Raw genomic sequence first — 16613 nt, forward strand, 5'->3', positions numbered from 1 at the left:
CATTTGATTTTTACTTAATTAATGCTTAAACATGAACAGACATCTCATTGTGCCTAAACTTCACCGTGCATCTGAATACAAGCCAAGAATAGTTTTTTTAAAGCACAGGATAATCAATCAGCCATCACGCTGAGGTTAACCACAACCAGGTTTCTTATCAGCATTTTAATCAGCCTCTGAACAAAGAGTACATGTCAGAAGACAGGCCTAACCAGTTCTCTCAGATATTCATCATTAATAGCAAGATTTCGTCACGGTTGTGACTGAAAAGATTCTGGGTGCGTTTCTACGGTTCAATGCAAAAATTGCAGCTACACAAATATGCCACAAGTATGAACATCTTTTCTTTTGAATGAATGATTTAATTATTGACTCATAAGTATGTTGCCGGGAAGAACGTTCAAGATGTGTCAAGATATGGGCCAATAGCCTCTTCTACTGACGCATTTAGGATTTCATCACCACCATCTCAACTTATCCGCACCCTGAATTCATCTTGGAAATTTCGGTGTGTCACCAGCAACGCTAGTGGTCAAAGGGTAAACAAACTTGATGCTTGCTTCATTTTACATAGGGGAAAAAACACCAAAACAAACAATGTCAGTTCAATCAAGAAAACATTTTTATATATATTGTACACAATTCAACATGCAGTAAGTTTTTGCAATGTTGAGTATCTCATTCCAAGTCTTTGTAATAAGCCTTTTTTGCATCAAATCAGAGATGATATAGGCTTCATCTTCTGTAACTTCTGTTACTCTGCTTCAAATTACAGAAGCTGACTTGTAGTTTAAAGGTTGCAGGTTTGAATTCTTTCTACTTCCACTACTTCGGAGATTGCTGCATGAAGGACAGCTGAAGCAAACAGGAGAGTCAACACAAATGGGGGCTGCAGTGTGCACGTGTAAGAACTTCCTCAGAAACGTGCAAGCTAAAACATGACATCAGTGGACCAGAGGGGTTTCGAAATATTTGTCCTGTTCCAGCAGCATCGTTCTGTGTCGTATTTACAATTAGAAACTGATCAATACAGTTAACAATGCTTGTTGACTAGAATCACGTCAGATAGCCACAGTGACATCCAAGGCATTTGATGTTTATAGAACAAAACCACATGAGGCAAGCCAGGAGTACATTTACTGAAGAGTCATTAAGATCAGCACAACAGAACAAATACTTACATGATATGGATACTAAGTATGGGCATCATTGTGGCTTCACACTTGATAAAACAGAATATTCAAAAGCAGAATCAAGTCATACTGGAACGTTAAAAAGGGTATTTAAGACATTTGGAAATCTCTTAAATTGTTTGATGGATTCAACTTTGGAAACATCTGAAGTGTTCAAGATTCACATTGTTTCTTTTTTTTTTTTAAACCCAAACAATTCTGTCCCTTTACTGTCTGAGTGGCTGCCTGTGTGTTTCATTTTCCCACCCTGGAGTATAAACTGATACTGTTCCGTCATAGCTTCACTTTCCCAGCCAGCGGACTAGTGGGGTAAAGCCGTGAGAACCGGCCGAGGGTCCAGATTGGGAAGACATTTCTGTAGGAGGTGTAACTGATGGCACAGCTCTTGTTGAACACACCAGCAATGTTCTCCTGGGGGAAAAAAGAAAAAACACAGTTCATGCTCATATAGTATACTTCTTATAGAATTAATCCATTATGTAATTATCTGCATTCATGGCAGAGTGAGAGATATTGTATATTATCCGAGTATATTTGCAGGGTTACCTGTGGCCAGTCTCCACTGGGCAGCTGCTTGTCAATCAACAACTGAACTCCTCTTTCAATGGCTTGTTTGTCAGGATGTCTGTTTTTACACAGGAGAGTAAAAGTGAAATGCACTTCAGGATAGATGGGAAGACTAAATCACAGACCTGCAAAGTGGGTCATTTAGTCGGCACGGTTAAAAGAAGTTAATTCAACTCATTTAGTTTGGACTCTATTGAATGACTGAACATTTTAGTTTTGAAAGACAAACTTTAAAAATGCAATACAATTGTTGTAATGGACTGTTTTTCAACAGGATTCAACTTGCTTGAGTAGCAACTGGCATATCAGGTGACTTATAAGGTTTGTGGTCACGGACTCGTCACGGACTGTTTTCACAATTTCCACCACATAAAATTCAGTCAGATTGAGATTCTGACTGCTTTGCAGGTCATGCCATTTAGTTATCTTTTTTAAACACTCCTGCTCCGCTCTTTATCATCCTGATAAAGGACATTAAACTGAATTTTGACTGAATAAGAAAAGAGTTTGAAATATGAATGTGGATGTGTGCATTTGCAGTATAGTTAATGTTTAATGACTCACTTGCTCATGACACTTTCCACTAAACAGCTGTCTTGCACATTTCCTGTTGGTCAGCCAGTTATAACAGCGGATTAAACTCTGCAAAAACTCTCTTATTCCTGCAGGCTAATTTGCATACTCAGACTTATCCATGTTTGTTTTATGAAAACTACAAGATGTCAACATGCTTTTCACCCAGAACAGGGGGGGGTGGGGGGGGGGGGGGGGCAGTCTTATGTCACAGGGCTACATGGAATCTGCTCTACACAAATTCAGGGTGACTGGTTTTTTTTGTCATTTGTTTCAGGCTGTTTCCCTCCTGGATGCCGACCCACCCATCTACCTTATGGTGTCACTGTCGCCAGGTCTACCTTCCCATGAGCTACTGTTACGCTGTCAGACTGACTGCAGAGGAGGACCCGCTGGTTCTCAGGTGCACAAACCATCATGGACCATAAGAGGGCACCATGTTCGTTGCCATACAGCCAGAGCATGCAACATTTGATATCTATTTTTTCTACTTCCCATTTGAACTTTATTTTTATTTCCGGAGACGTAATGAAGATACGATATCATATAATGACTCAGTTAGTAATTTATATTACGAGATACTGAAGAAGGTGAAACTTATCTGCCTGTTTTTGGTGTCCTGTTGAATGATGGGGCCTTTTCGCAGGAGACCAACTGGAATGTATTACCATGAATGTGATAAATTAAGAGCATTCAGTATGATAATTCAGTTTCTACTTGTTCCTGTATCACCTTTATATCTTTACTTACTATTGGTGACATTCATTATTCATATCACACACTGTATGGAAGGGTTTGTTCAGTTTCTCCATGTTTTGTCTAACTTAATACTAATTACTTAAATATTGATACTTTCTGACACTTAAGATTATTCTCTCACTTCTGGGTTGCAGCGTAACTGCATCTTTGAAAGGGGATGGAAATTTCCTTTACTGTTATCTTCCTTTGGACAGCAGAAACTATCCTGGTAGTGAAGTCAAATCAAAGTTTTATTTTTTTTGTATATCCAAACCAGAGACACACAAACAGACACACACGTTGCACGACTTATATCGTTCATATCGAAAGTTACGCCTGTAACTACGGTTCTATGAGTCCCGGATGACCGCCAGGCGGTGCTGTAAGCACTGGATATCTTCCCTCGCGCATGTGCATGTCGAGTACAATACCAACAATGTCACGTCACCCGTGACCCCTGCATGACCCCCGGAAGGGTATATCTTCCGGCGTCAAGCATGGGATCGACTCCTAGAATCTTCTCGCGAGAGCACGAGGATTCGGAGTGACCGGCAGGCCTGGCGGTCATCCGGGACTCATAGAACCGTAGTTACAGGCGTAACTTTCGTTCTATTTCGTCCCTGCTGACCGCCAGGCGGTGCTGTAAGCACTGGATGACGAATACCAACAATGTCACGTAGGATCCCGGTCACTTACCTCACTGACCAGGGGCAGAAGGACCCGGGAGTAGAACCACGCCCAATGGTTGGGGAGTGGCGACATTGATCCGGTAAAATCTGGAGAACGTGTCCGGCGACGTCCACGAAGCCGCTGTGCAGATGTCCTCCAGAGGCACCCCCTTCAGGGCAGCCAAGAAGCTGCAACGCTTCTGGTCGTGTGGCCTCACTGCCTCACCCCCACTGGTAAGGGGCGGCCACTGGCCCTGTGGGTGCGCTCGACGGTGTCCACCACCCAGTGGGACGGCACTGTCCAGAAACAGCACGCCCCCTGTTGGGGCCACCATGGCAGAGAACAAGCTGCTCCGACCGTCGCACAGGCGCGGTAGCATAAGCAGCAAGGGCCCGTACGGGGCACAAAGGGCTCGGCCCACTCTCTGCAGGCTCGGGGTCGAACCGACCAAGCTGGATAGGCCGATTAGTACGAGTGCGTGGCAGGACCTTGGGCAGGAACGCCACGTTCGGCCACAACGTAGCCCCTGAGCCATCCGGGTTCCACCTCAGGCAGTACCCGCTGACTGACAGGGCATGTAACCCATCGACTCGCTTCGCCGGTGTCATAGCGAGGAGAAAAGCTATCTCCATAGAGAGCCACTTCAGGCCCACCCGGGCCAAGGGCCCAAAGGGTGGAGAAGAGAGGGCACCTAGCACCATGGGCAGGTCCCACACTGCTCGGGGGTTTATATTAACGTTCATGTTCATGTTCATGTTCTGGTCCACTGGAAAGCGTCTAGAGACAACATCTGTTGTATTAGACGCTATATAAATAAATCGAATGGAATCGAAAACTGGGGCCTTTGGGCTCCTCGGGGGGCTCCTCCGAGCCCCCCTGAGAAAGAGAAACCAGCCGGTGGCACCCCACGGTGGCATTCTCAACCAGGGCATGTTGCGACGAAATGACCGCCACATACACCCTTAAAGTGGACTGAGCACGGCCATCATCCAGGAGGGACCGAAAGGAACCCCAGGATCGTGGCCACGGGGCAAAGAACAGGGTCCTCTGCCCTGTCTGCACACCAGGCAGAGAATCTCCCCCACTCGCACTCATACCAGAGGCGGGTGGGAGGCACATGGGCATCCGAGATGCCAGCCCTGACGTGTTCAGGACAGCTTGACAACAATGGGTCGGGCGCCGCAGTGGCCAGACCCAGAGCTGAAACGACGGGGTCGGGGTGCAAAACCTGAATCCCCGGCTGGGAAAGACGGTCCCTCTGGGGGGCGTCATGTTGTGTCGCAGCAGAGCCTCCGCAGCAGTGGAAACTATGTTTCCCCGGTCGGAAGGGGGTCACCAAGAGGAGCCCGTGAGCCCTCTGGAGGACCCTCTGCAAAGGCGGCTTGCGCCGGGAGAGGAAGTCCGTCACCCGGTTCCTGTCTCCAGGCAGGAACATCGCCCGAAGGCCGGGCAGGCGAGGAGCTGTCCACGCTAGGAGGCCCCGGGACACCTGCAGCAGCTGTGCAGAGTCGGTGCCCCCTCTGGTGGCCGATCAAGGGACAGTGGACACACTGTCCGACCGAACCGGCACGTGCCTCCCCCACAGGAGTTGCAAAAAATGTTAGAGTGTGAAGTGCAGAGCCCAGAGCTCCAGCACGTTGACGTGGCGCGTGCGGACCCGGGAGGACTACTGATGACAGCCTCCCGGCAGGGAGGGGAAAGCGCCTAAGGGCACACCCCTCAGCCGGAATGTCCCGCCTCTCCAGGGTGCAAGGGTATAGACACACACCCGCGAAACCCTGACCAGCCTGCGCCCGTGCCTCTTGGCATCCAGGCGAGGCTGTCCAGCCACATTGCAGGGGGCGTAGCGACAGCAGGCCCAAAGGTATAAGAGGGGCAAGGGTTGCCATCACGCACCTGGTGAAAAAAATCCTCGGTGACAGGGAGAGCCCGCACAGGAGCACCCTGAACCGACAACGGTGGCCCCGGTAGGCGAGCCCCCGGAACCACCGGTGACGTGCCGCGACCGGCACGTGAAACAAGCGCCCTGTAGGTCCACAGTTGCAAACCACTTCCTCCTGACCAACGCAGAGCATCTGCTGTGGTCAAGCTTCCGGAAGGGCAGGACCTTCATGTATTCGTCGAGGTCCCTCAGGTCCAAGATGGGACGACGTCCGTCGTCCTTCTTGCTGACGAGAAAGTAGCTCAAGTAGAACCCCCAGGCCGCGGCGGGGGTCCACCGGCATGATGGCGCTCTTGGCCAGTAGGGCGGGCAACACCTGAGCCCGAGCCAGAATGTTTGCCGGGTCTCTGACGATGGTCATCTCAACCCGGCCGGAGGTAGGAGGCCGGTGTCGGAACTGCAATACGTACCCCTGGGCTAGGGTGGAAACCACCCGGGCCCCAATGAGCAGGCAGCCCAGTAACCGAGCTGCTGCCGGAAAAGTAGCTGACGACCGGCTCCGTGGCCTTAGCGCCGTCTCCCCCGGGCTCTGGACGTCCCGGGGGGGCGACAGTCGGGATCAACGCCCCGACGCTGGTGGGACGGTCCGCACACAGGGGGGCGAAAGTCACCAGCAGGCTGACCCACAGACCGCTGAAAGCCGCGCCGGCCGCCGTGGGCAGGCGGCCGGGGGCAGGCGGCCGGGGGCGAAGGTGAAGGCCGGTGAAGGGCCTCCCGGTGTACAGGAAGCGGCCGCACCCCTGTGAAGGTACACCAGCCGCTGCCTGGTCTCATCGGCCAGGGCGGTGCGGTTCAGAGCTTCCAGGGCAGTTGCCCCAAACAGCTCCCCCGGTTCTGCCGGTGCCTGACGAAGAACCCTACGAGCAGTCTCCGTCAGGGGCGACTGCGCCAGTCAGACATGACGGCGCGTGCGCACCAGGGTGGACATCAGCCGCCCCAGTTCCCTCGTTTGGGAGGCAAAACCCTGTAGGGACACATCACACAAGTCCCGTGTGGAATCATCCACCTGTGCATCCTGCAGGGAGGTGGAGAGAGCCAGTAGCAGATGAGAAAGGGTGTTCCCCAGCCGGCCGATGCGTGCCGCTGTTTCATAAGCCTTACAAATATGCCCATCAGTAACCCTACTCTGGGTAGAGGGGCACTTGGGATCTGGCTTCACAGCCTCATCAGGAGCCACTATCAGTGCTTGCAATGGAGGGCTCGATGGGGGGGGCATGTGGTGGAGACCAGCCACAGCAGCGTCCTCCATCGCCGTCAGAGCACGGTCATCAGCCGGCTGTGACATCTCTCCAGCATGAATGCAGCTCCCTCAAAAAATCCGACGAAGACGGAATGGTGAATTCCACCGGAGAAGGATTGCGCCTGTGGAAGGCGCTAGAGGCCACCTCCGCACGCGGTGCATCCGGCTGCAAGCGTGCCAGGGCAGTGCGGATAATGCTCTGCACGGAGGAACAAACCGTCCCCTCCCGAGAGCTCTGGGCAGATGAGTGCGAGGAGAACCCCGAGCGCTGTGAGGCCGGGTCCCCTGATGACACGTTGAAGTGGCTCACCGAGGCTGCAATGGAGATGGCGTCCTCCGGCAGCGGCGGTGGCGACCCCAGAGCAAACTCTGGCATGGCAGGTTCCACCTGGCCAGTACCAGGTTGCAGATTGAGGAGGAGCGCCTTCATCTGCTCCATGTCGGCAGCCAAGCGATCTACCTTCGAGGAGAGCTGGCTCGTCATCCGCCGTCGTTTGGGGGCACCCCCACTCTCTTTGCCGATCGCTTCAGAGAAGACCCCGGCTGGGATGAGGGGAGGCAGGCCGACGGCTCCGGCTGCTCAGGGCCCAGGCACGACACGCAGAGGTCCTGGTCATCCACAGGATCCAGGGCGGCCATGCACCCTGGGCATAAACGCTCCATCACAGCAACCGGTGCGAGAGGGAGCGGACACGCTGCCGCCGCCACGGATGTGCCGGTGGGAGAGGGAGCGGACGAGCTGCCGTCACCACGTAGGTGTCGGTGGGAGAGGGGAGCGAAAACGCTGCCGTCACCACAGCGAGCACGCTGCCGTCACCACCAATATGCCGGTGGGAGAGGGGAGCGGCCACGCTACCGTCAGCACGGATGTGTCAGTGGGAGAGGGAGCGGACACGCTGCCGTCACCACGGATGTGCTGGTAGGAGAGACGAGCGGACACGCTGCCGTCCACACGGATGTGTCGGTGGGAGCGGTCACGCTGCCGTCCACACGAATGTGTCGGTGGGAGAGGGGAGCGGTCACGCTGCCGTCACCACGTAGGTGTCAGTGGGAGAGGGGAGCGGAAACGCTGCCGTCACCACAGCGAGCACGCTGCCGTCACCGCCAATGTGCCGGCGGGAGAGGGGAGGGCCACGCTACCGCCAATACGGATGTGTCAGTGGGAGAGGGGAGCGGAAGCGCTGCCGTCACCACAGCGAGCATGCTGCCGTCACCACCAATATGCCGGTGGGAGAGGGGAGCGGCCACGCTACCGTCAGCACGGATGTGTCAGTGGGAGAGGGAGCGGACACGCTGCCGTCACCACGGATGTGCTGGTAGGAGAGACGAGCGGACACGCTGCCGTCCACACGAATGTGTCGGTGGGAGCGGTCACGCTGCCGTCCACACGAATGTGTCGGTGGGAGAGGGGAGCGGTCACGCTGCCGTCACCACGGATGTGCCGGTGGGAGAGGGAGCGGACGCGCCGCCATCACCACGTAGGTGTCAGTGGGAGAGGGGAACGGAAACGCAGCCGTCACCACAGCGAGCACGCTGCCGTCACCGCCAATATGCAGGCGGGAGAGGGGAGGGCCACGCTACCGCCAAAACGGATGTGTCAGTGGGAGAGGGAGCGGACGCGCCGCCATCACCACGTAGGTGTCAGTGGGAGAGGGGAGCGGAAACGCTGCCGTCACCACAGCGAGCACGCTGCCGTCACCGCCAATGTGCCGGCGGGAGAGGGGAGGGCCACGCTACCGCCAATACGGATGTGTCAGTGGGAGAGGGGAGCGGAAGCGCTGCCGTCACCACAGCGAGCATGCTGCCGTCACCACCAATATGCCGGTGGGAGAGGGGAGCGGCCACGCTACCGTCAGCACGGATGTGTCAGTGGGAGAGGGAGCGGACACGCTGCCGTCACCACGGATGTGCTGGTAGGAGAGACGAGCGGACACGCTGCCGTCCACACGAATGTGTCGGTGGGAGCGGTCACGCTGCCGTCCACACGAATGTGTCGGTGGGAGAGGGGAGCGGTCACGCTGCCGTCACCACGGATGTGCCGGTGGGAGAGGGAGCGGACGCGCCGCCATCACCACGTAGGTGTCAGTGGGAGAGGGGAACGGAAACGCAGCCGTCACCACAGCGAGCACGCTGCCGTCACCGCCAATATGCAGGCGGGAGAGGGGAGGGCCACGCTACCGCCAATACGGATGTGTCAGTGGGAGAGGGAGCGGACGCGCCGCCATCACCACGTAGGTGTCAGTGGGAGAGGGGAGCGGAAACGCTGCCGTCACCACAGCGAGCACGCTGCCGTCACCGCCAATGTGCCGGTGGGAGAGGGAGCGAACACGCTGCCTTCACCACGGCTGTAAGAAAGACCAAAAAAGGGTGTTTGTGTTTTTTTCCAAAGAAAAAAATAATCCTTTCTTGTCTTTTTTTTTTTTCTTTCTTTTTTTGTCAAAGAAAAAAATAATCTGCAAGGAAAAAATAATGTTGTCACATTAATAAAGTGGGAGAGGAAGCGAAACGCTGTCTCCCTGCGCAGATTGTGATCAGGTGTCAGGCGCAGCTGACAGCTTACCTTCTGTCAGCCGCGCTGGGGGGCGGGGCGGGGAGACGCCGCCGCAACCCGACACCATCAATACCGCGCCGGCCACAGCCTCTCGGAGGACGAAAAAAATCGTTACTCCTACCTGAATGGCACGAAGCTGCACCGAGGCCGGCGGGTTTCTTAGGGAGGAAAGGAAGAAGCTTCACAAAGCTCCTATTTCCGTCCTGTACTTCAGACGCGCGATGCGAGAAGAATAAGGAGTCGATCCCATGCTTGACGCCGGAAGATATACCCTTCCGGGGGTCATGCAGGGGTCACGGGTGACGTGACATTGTTGGTATTGTACTCGACATGCGCATGCGCGAGGGGAGATATCCAGTGCTTACAGCACCGCCTGGCGGTCAGTAGGGACGAAATAGAACCACCTTATTCCTACGCCCCATGAGGCTTTGCGCGAATTATGGGAGCTACTTCCGGTGCTGCTGGAACCAGCGTTTGTTTACATGCTGAGTGAACGCGTTAACCCTCTTTCTCCGAGCGTTGGGGATATAAAACATGTGGAAACACCACCTGTCACAGCTCAAACGGGACAATATCATCTCACCTCTGCCTCCTGCTGTTGAGGGATGGGAGGACGACCTGAAGAAGTGAAGAAATGCTTAGAAGATGAGAAGTATCTCATTCTTCCCAATGGGCAAAGTGGATACTCCTCCAGGTGGGTAAATATTGTTACTTATCAGTACTCGAGATGAGGGGGGATGGCATCCCCCCTGAAATAAAAACGGTCCAAATCATCCCCCTTTCCATCCCTTATGTCATTTCATCAATGAGTGTGGTTTTACTGCTATTTCAACATTTAGAGTCATCACCAGAAAAATAACTTATTTGACAATTTTCACCTGTTTCAAGTACATTTTCACTTGAAATAAGTAGGAAAATCTGCCAGTGGGACAAGATTTATCTTCTCATTACAAGCAATAACATCTTGTTCCACTGGCAGATTTTTCTACTTATTTTAAGTGAAAATCTACTTGAAACAGGTGAAAATTGTTGTGTTTTCCAGTGATGAGTCTTGTTTTAAGTGTAATGAGATTTTTTTTACTAAAATGAGACATTTTAACTAGAAATAAGACAAATATTCTTGTTAAGATTTTGAGTTTTTGCAGTGATTCATTTTACTTATCTTGTGAAGGACAGAGTCATATGGATAAGTTCAGAAAAGTGTTTTTTATTGTTGTGTTTTGATGTATTTGATGTAAGCCCAGTGGATATTTAAAGCTTACAGAAGGCTGCATTTAACTGCTGCTATGTCATTCCTGCAGTATTTCTGCAGGTGTTTTGGTCACTGCTATTATTTGTAATATTCATTCATTCATTCATTATCTTACCCGCTTTATCCCTTGCGGGGTCACGGGGGTCTGCTGGAGCCTACCCCAGCTCATTTTAGGTGAGAGGCAGGGGTTACACCCTGGACAGGTCACCAGTCCATCACAGGGCTACATATAAACACACAAACCATGCACACAACCACACTCACGCTCACACCTACGGGCAATTTTAGAGTCATCAATTAACCTAATATGCATGTTTTTGGACTGTGGGAGGAAGCCGGAGTACCCGGAGAAAACCCACGCAAGCACGGGGAGAACATGCAAACTCCACACAGAAAGACCCCTTATATTTGTAATATATTATACTATTTGTAATCAGCACAAATGATCTGTCCCCATATGATAAAATCCACCATCCCCCCTGATTTCTTTTTTACAACTCGAGTACTGATCACAGCTAAGATTCAAAATTGAATTAACAAAAAACATTTTTCTTATCAACACGTCTGTAGTGAAACTATTGTATTTTTATTCTAATGCTGCCCTGCAGTCCGTGCCATAAACACACTTTGTATTTTAACTGCACAGAAAATAATAATAAATAATACTAAAGGTTGTCATTACCGGACAAATACTACAATGCTGTGTCCTCCATACACCTGAAATCATACCTGATGTTCTCATGACATTAACCTGAAATCATACCTGATGTTCTCATGACATTAACCTGAAATCATACCTGATATTCTCATGACATTAACCTGAAATCATACCTGATGTTCTCATGACATTAACCTGAAATCACACCTGATATTCTCATGACATTAACCTGAAATCATACCTGATGTTCTCATGACATTAACCTGAAATCACACCTGATATTCTCATGACATTAACCTGAAATCACACCTGATATTCTCATGACATTAACCTGAAATCACACCTGATATTCTCATGACATTAACCTGAAATCACACCTGATATTCTCATGACATTAACCTGAAATCATACCTGATATTCTCATGACATTAACCTGAAATCATACCTGACATTCTCATGACATTCCTGTCAATCCTTCTGAGGATTCGGCGTCTCTCCTCCGGCGGTTTGTCGGATCTCAGCCACAAAGTATGATGCAGGTTTTCCTCCACAAAACGACGTACCCGAGCTCCGCAAGGACATTTTAGTAAATGCTACGGTTGATAAACATGTTCAACATTAAATGTCAGAAAACTAAACCGTAACTTCTCTGCTAGATTGAAAGCAAATTGCTTTAAAATAAACTGCTGTTCGCGCTCAGCTGCCATGGTTAGTCAATGGCGTTATGCAACTTCCGGCGTCTAACCGGAAGTTGCACCCACAATCGTTTCTACAGTAGTGTAATGTTTAGTCTTATAAAATGACTTGACAGGACGACCAGGTTTTCGTGCCACAGCTAGAACTTTACTTAGCATCCGAACCTCATACAATAACTCTAACCGGAGGTCTTGTTCCGCCCCCCATCCGGTTACCTTTCAGAATAAAGTTACAGTAACAACACAATATATTACATCCCCCTTCTCAAGATTTTTTTTTTCTTTTTTCTTTTCTCTTTTACTGTTTCTCTTTACTAAACTATAAAGACCGTATAGAACATAAAATCAGACACATTTTTATAAATGAGTAACTTATCACTGAAATAAATATGCCTCTTCAAGAAAATAAAGCCAGTCCACAGGAATAAACAACAAAACTAAATCTTACCCCTGGTGAGCTCTAAGGCATAATAAACATTAAATCAGTCATACACTCAAAGTGTCCATTTCCACATTTTCATTCCCTGAATCTCAGTGGAGTCTTGACCACTCTGCCTGATCTGGTCTGGTAAGGCTGTGTGAGTGTAGATGAGCCGCAAGTGTCCTTGCTCTGAGTTGGTTCTGAAGTCTGAGCCTGTGAACTGACCCTGTCAGCCAGCAGAGTGTTGTCACAGTCCATATGAACAGTCACATTACTCTCAGCAGCAGGTGGAAACACTGTCTCAGCCGTCTGTCTGAGATGTCTTCTGTTACGCCTGAAGCTTCTTCCTTGGGGCGTGCGCACCACATATGAACGTGGCTGATCATACTCTTTCAGAACCACTGCTGGCTTCCATTTGTCCCCCGACTGCATCTTTACATTTTCTCCAGCGTGCAGCTCAGGCAGCCTTTTAGCATGACGATCAAAGTATCTCTTTTGGTTCGCTTGCCTGTCTTTCAGCCCTTTGTGCACACTGAACGCCCTGTCAGGAGTGAGAAGAGAGGTGGAGGCTGGCAGTCTCGTCTTTAACCGACGCCCCATCAACATCTGGGCAGGAGACTGTCCCACACTCTCCAGCGGCGTATTTCTGTATTCCAGAAGTGCTATGTATGGGTCACCAGCATCCTTCTGAGACTTTTTGAGCAGTCTTTTAACTGTTTGCACTGCTCTTTCTGCCTGACCATTGGATTGTGCATGACCAGAGCTCGATGTAAAATGACTGAACTCCCATCTTTCTGCAAAGCTCCTGAATTCCTCGCTTGCATATTGAGGTCCATTGTCAGAGATAACAATGTCAGGGATCCCATGTCTAGAGAAAATAGACTTCATGGCAGTTATTACACCCTTACTGGTCGTGTTGCTCAGCCTCACAATCTCAGGGTACTTGGAGAAGTAGTCCACACATAGAAGAAACTCTGAACCGTTACTGTGGAACAGATCAGTGCCGACCTTCTCCCAAGGTCGAGTTGGTAAGGGATGTGAGATCAAAGGCTCTTTTTGATTACTGTTCATATTTTCATTGCATACATCACACTGCGCTACCACCTGTTCAATTTGTGTGGACATACCTGGCCAATATAGGACATCTCTGGCCCTTTCTTTGCATTTGACCACACCCAAATGTGACTCATGTATCTTGTCCAGCATCTGTGGTCTCAGCTGCAGTGGTACGATGAGCTTTTCTGCCTTGAAAAGCAGTCCAGAGGAAAAACTGATCTCCTCTCTGAAAGTCCAAAATGATTGTATGCTGCCTGGCACAGCAGACTTATCTCTTGGCCATCCCTTCATAATCATGCTTTTCAGCTCCTGCAGAACTGGATCCTGTGATGTTGCATCTCTGAACAGTTTGAGTTTCTCGTCTGAAATAGGCAACTGTGGTGTAATCCAGTTTACCTGCAGTTCTTCTTCCAGGAGATCCTCTTTGTGTTCATGAAGGTAAGCACGGCTCAATGCGTCTGCTATGTGAAGCTCTTTTCCTGGTTTGTAAGTGACCGACACATTGTACTTCTGAAGACGCAGCAGCATTCTTTGCAGCCTCATGGGAGCCTGATGCAGCGGCTTCTTGAAGATGCTTTCTAATGGTTTGTGATCACTTTCAACCTGTATTTCTCTGCCACATACATACTGGTGGAATTTTTCACATCCATATACAATGGCTAACAGCTCCTTTTCTATCTGTGCATACCTCTTTTGACAGTCTGTGAGTGCTCTTGATCCGTATGCCACAGGTCGTTCATCTTGCAGTATCACAGCTCCGATGCCCTCCGAGCTGGCATCCACAGACAGCGTCACTGCTTTGTTTACATCATAATATTTCAGGGTGGGAGCTTCTGTGATCAGCTTTTTTAACAGATCAAAGCTTTGCTGCTGTGACTCCTCCCAGTGCCATTCTGTTTCTCCCTGCAGCAGTCTCCGTATTGGTGCAGAGATCTCGGACAGATTTGGAATGAATTTGGACAGATATTGTACCATTCCCATAAAGCGCATTAAAGCTTGTTTGTCTTCTGGTGGAGGCATTTGCATAATTGCACGAATCTTCTCCTCATCAGGCCGTAGTCCATCTGCACTGAGTGTATGTCCAATGTATTTCACCTCTGTCATTCTGAACTTACACTTGCCTTTGTTGAATCTCAGTCCGTTTTCATCTGCCCTCTGCAGTAGACTCAGCAGCCTCTTGTCATGTTGCTCAATGGAGTCACCCCAAACCAGCAAATCATCAATAATGTTGACTACACCGTCCAACCCCTCGACCATCTGGGCCACAGCTCTCTTGAACACCTCGCTGGCTGATGAGATGCCAAAGGGAAGGCGCTTAAACCGGTACCGACCAATCGGTGTGTTGAAAGTACACAGTTTGGAGCTCTCTTCATCCAGCTTTATTTGATAAAACCCTTGGTTTGCATCCAGCACAGAGAAATATTTTGCACTAGGCATGCGTGATACCACTTCCTCCACAGTGAGAAGTGGATAATGCTCTCTTCTTATTGCCGTGTTAAGATCTTTAGGATCCATACAAATCCTGATCTTTTGTGGAGTGACAACCGTCACCATGCTGTTCACCCACTGAGTTGGCTCAGACTGCTTCGTGATGACATCTGATTGCTCCATTTTGTGAAGCTGCTCAATCACTCTGTCCCTCAGAGCAACTGGGATCCTCCTAGGTGCATGTATCACAGGTTTTATATCCGGGTCTAGCTTTATGGTGTGTTCACCTGGCAGACATCCAAGTCCTGTGAAGAGATGCTCATAGTCTTTCAGTATGTCATCTGTTTTCTCCATGCTGTAAAGTCTTTTCACCATTTTTAATTTTGTACTTATCTCTCTTCCAAGTATCGCTGGAGCATCTTTCTCTATTATTTCAAAGTCAATCTGGTGTTTTTGACCCTTGTACTTGCAGGTGAGTGATGCTCTGCCCAGTGGCTTCATTTTGTGACCTGAGTATGCCACCAACCTGCAGTGAGATGCACGAAGCTTATTGTCATTTTTTATAGCCTGCAATGTTTTATCTGAAATAACATTACAGTCAGCTCCAGTGTCAATCCGAAATGTTACTCTCTTTTCATTTATTATCAGTTCTTCAGTCCATCTGTCATTTTCACTCTGTGCTTCATCAACAGCTCCAATATTTTTTATTCCAATAGTCCCAATGAACATGTCTTCATCATTGTTAGCACTCTCCCGACTGCATTCAACTGCATGCATCTTGTGTGACTTTTTCTGGCTGCCTGCACGACACATCTTTGCAAAATGATTTTTCTTTTCACATTTATTGCATGTTTGTCCATATGCTGGGCATTTTCGTAGCTCATGTTTATAGCCACATCTGTCACAGTTGATTTTTCTTTCTCTGGTGTTCATGGGGCTTTCTTTCATGTTGCCATATTTTTTGTTTACTCTCATTGTGCTTATTTTTTGCACATCAACTTCTTCATGCAACACTTTCATTTGGGTGGACGTCAGTTCACTGGCACGGCACACATCGAGGGCTTTAATGAGCGTGAGATCTGCTTCTCTGAGCAATCTCGCTCTTACTTGATCATCACGTATTCCACAGACAATCCTGTCACGTATTAGTGAGTCACACAGGTATCCAAACTCACAGTCTTTCGCTTTATTCTTTAAGTCCGTGACGTAGGTGTCTATTGTCTCTGATGGGCCTTGGACACGAGTGAAAAACATGTGCCTTATATATGGCAGGTTTTTCCTGGGCTCGCAGTAGTCTCGGAACTTCTGCTTCAATTCAGCTATTTTGTCCTCCTCATCATCGTCGAAGACAAATGTGTTACTCACTTTAATGGCTTCTTCCCCCGCAACATGCAGGAAAGTTGCGCATTGCACTTCTTCTGACTTTTCTGTTACACCGCTCGCAACTGCAAAAAGCTCGTAGCGCTGCAGCCACGTCCTCCAATTCTCCGCGAGATTCCCCTGTAGGCTCAAGCCCGGCGGTGGTTTGAAGTGTGCCATTGTCTCTCTTTCCAGGTATTTACTCTGACACCATGTAATGTTTAGTCTTATAAAATGACTTGACAGGACGACCAGGTTTTCCTGCCACAGC

The sequence above is a fragment of the Cololabis saira genome, chromosome 13, assembly GCF_033807715.1.
Source record: "Cololabis saira isolate AMF1-May2022 chromosome 13, fColSai1.1, whole genome shotgun sequence".
Classification (NCBI taxonomy): Eukaryota; Metazoa; Chordata; class Actinopteri; order Beloniformes; family Belonidae; genus Cololabis; species Cololabis saira.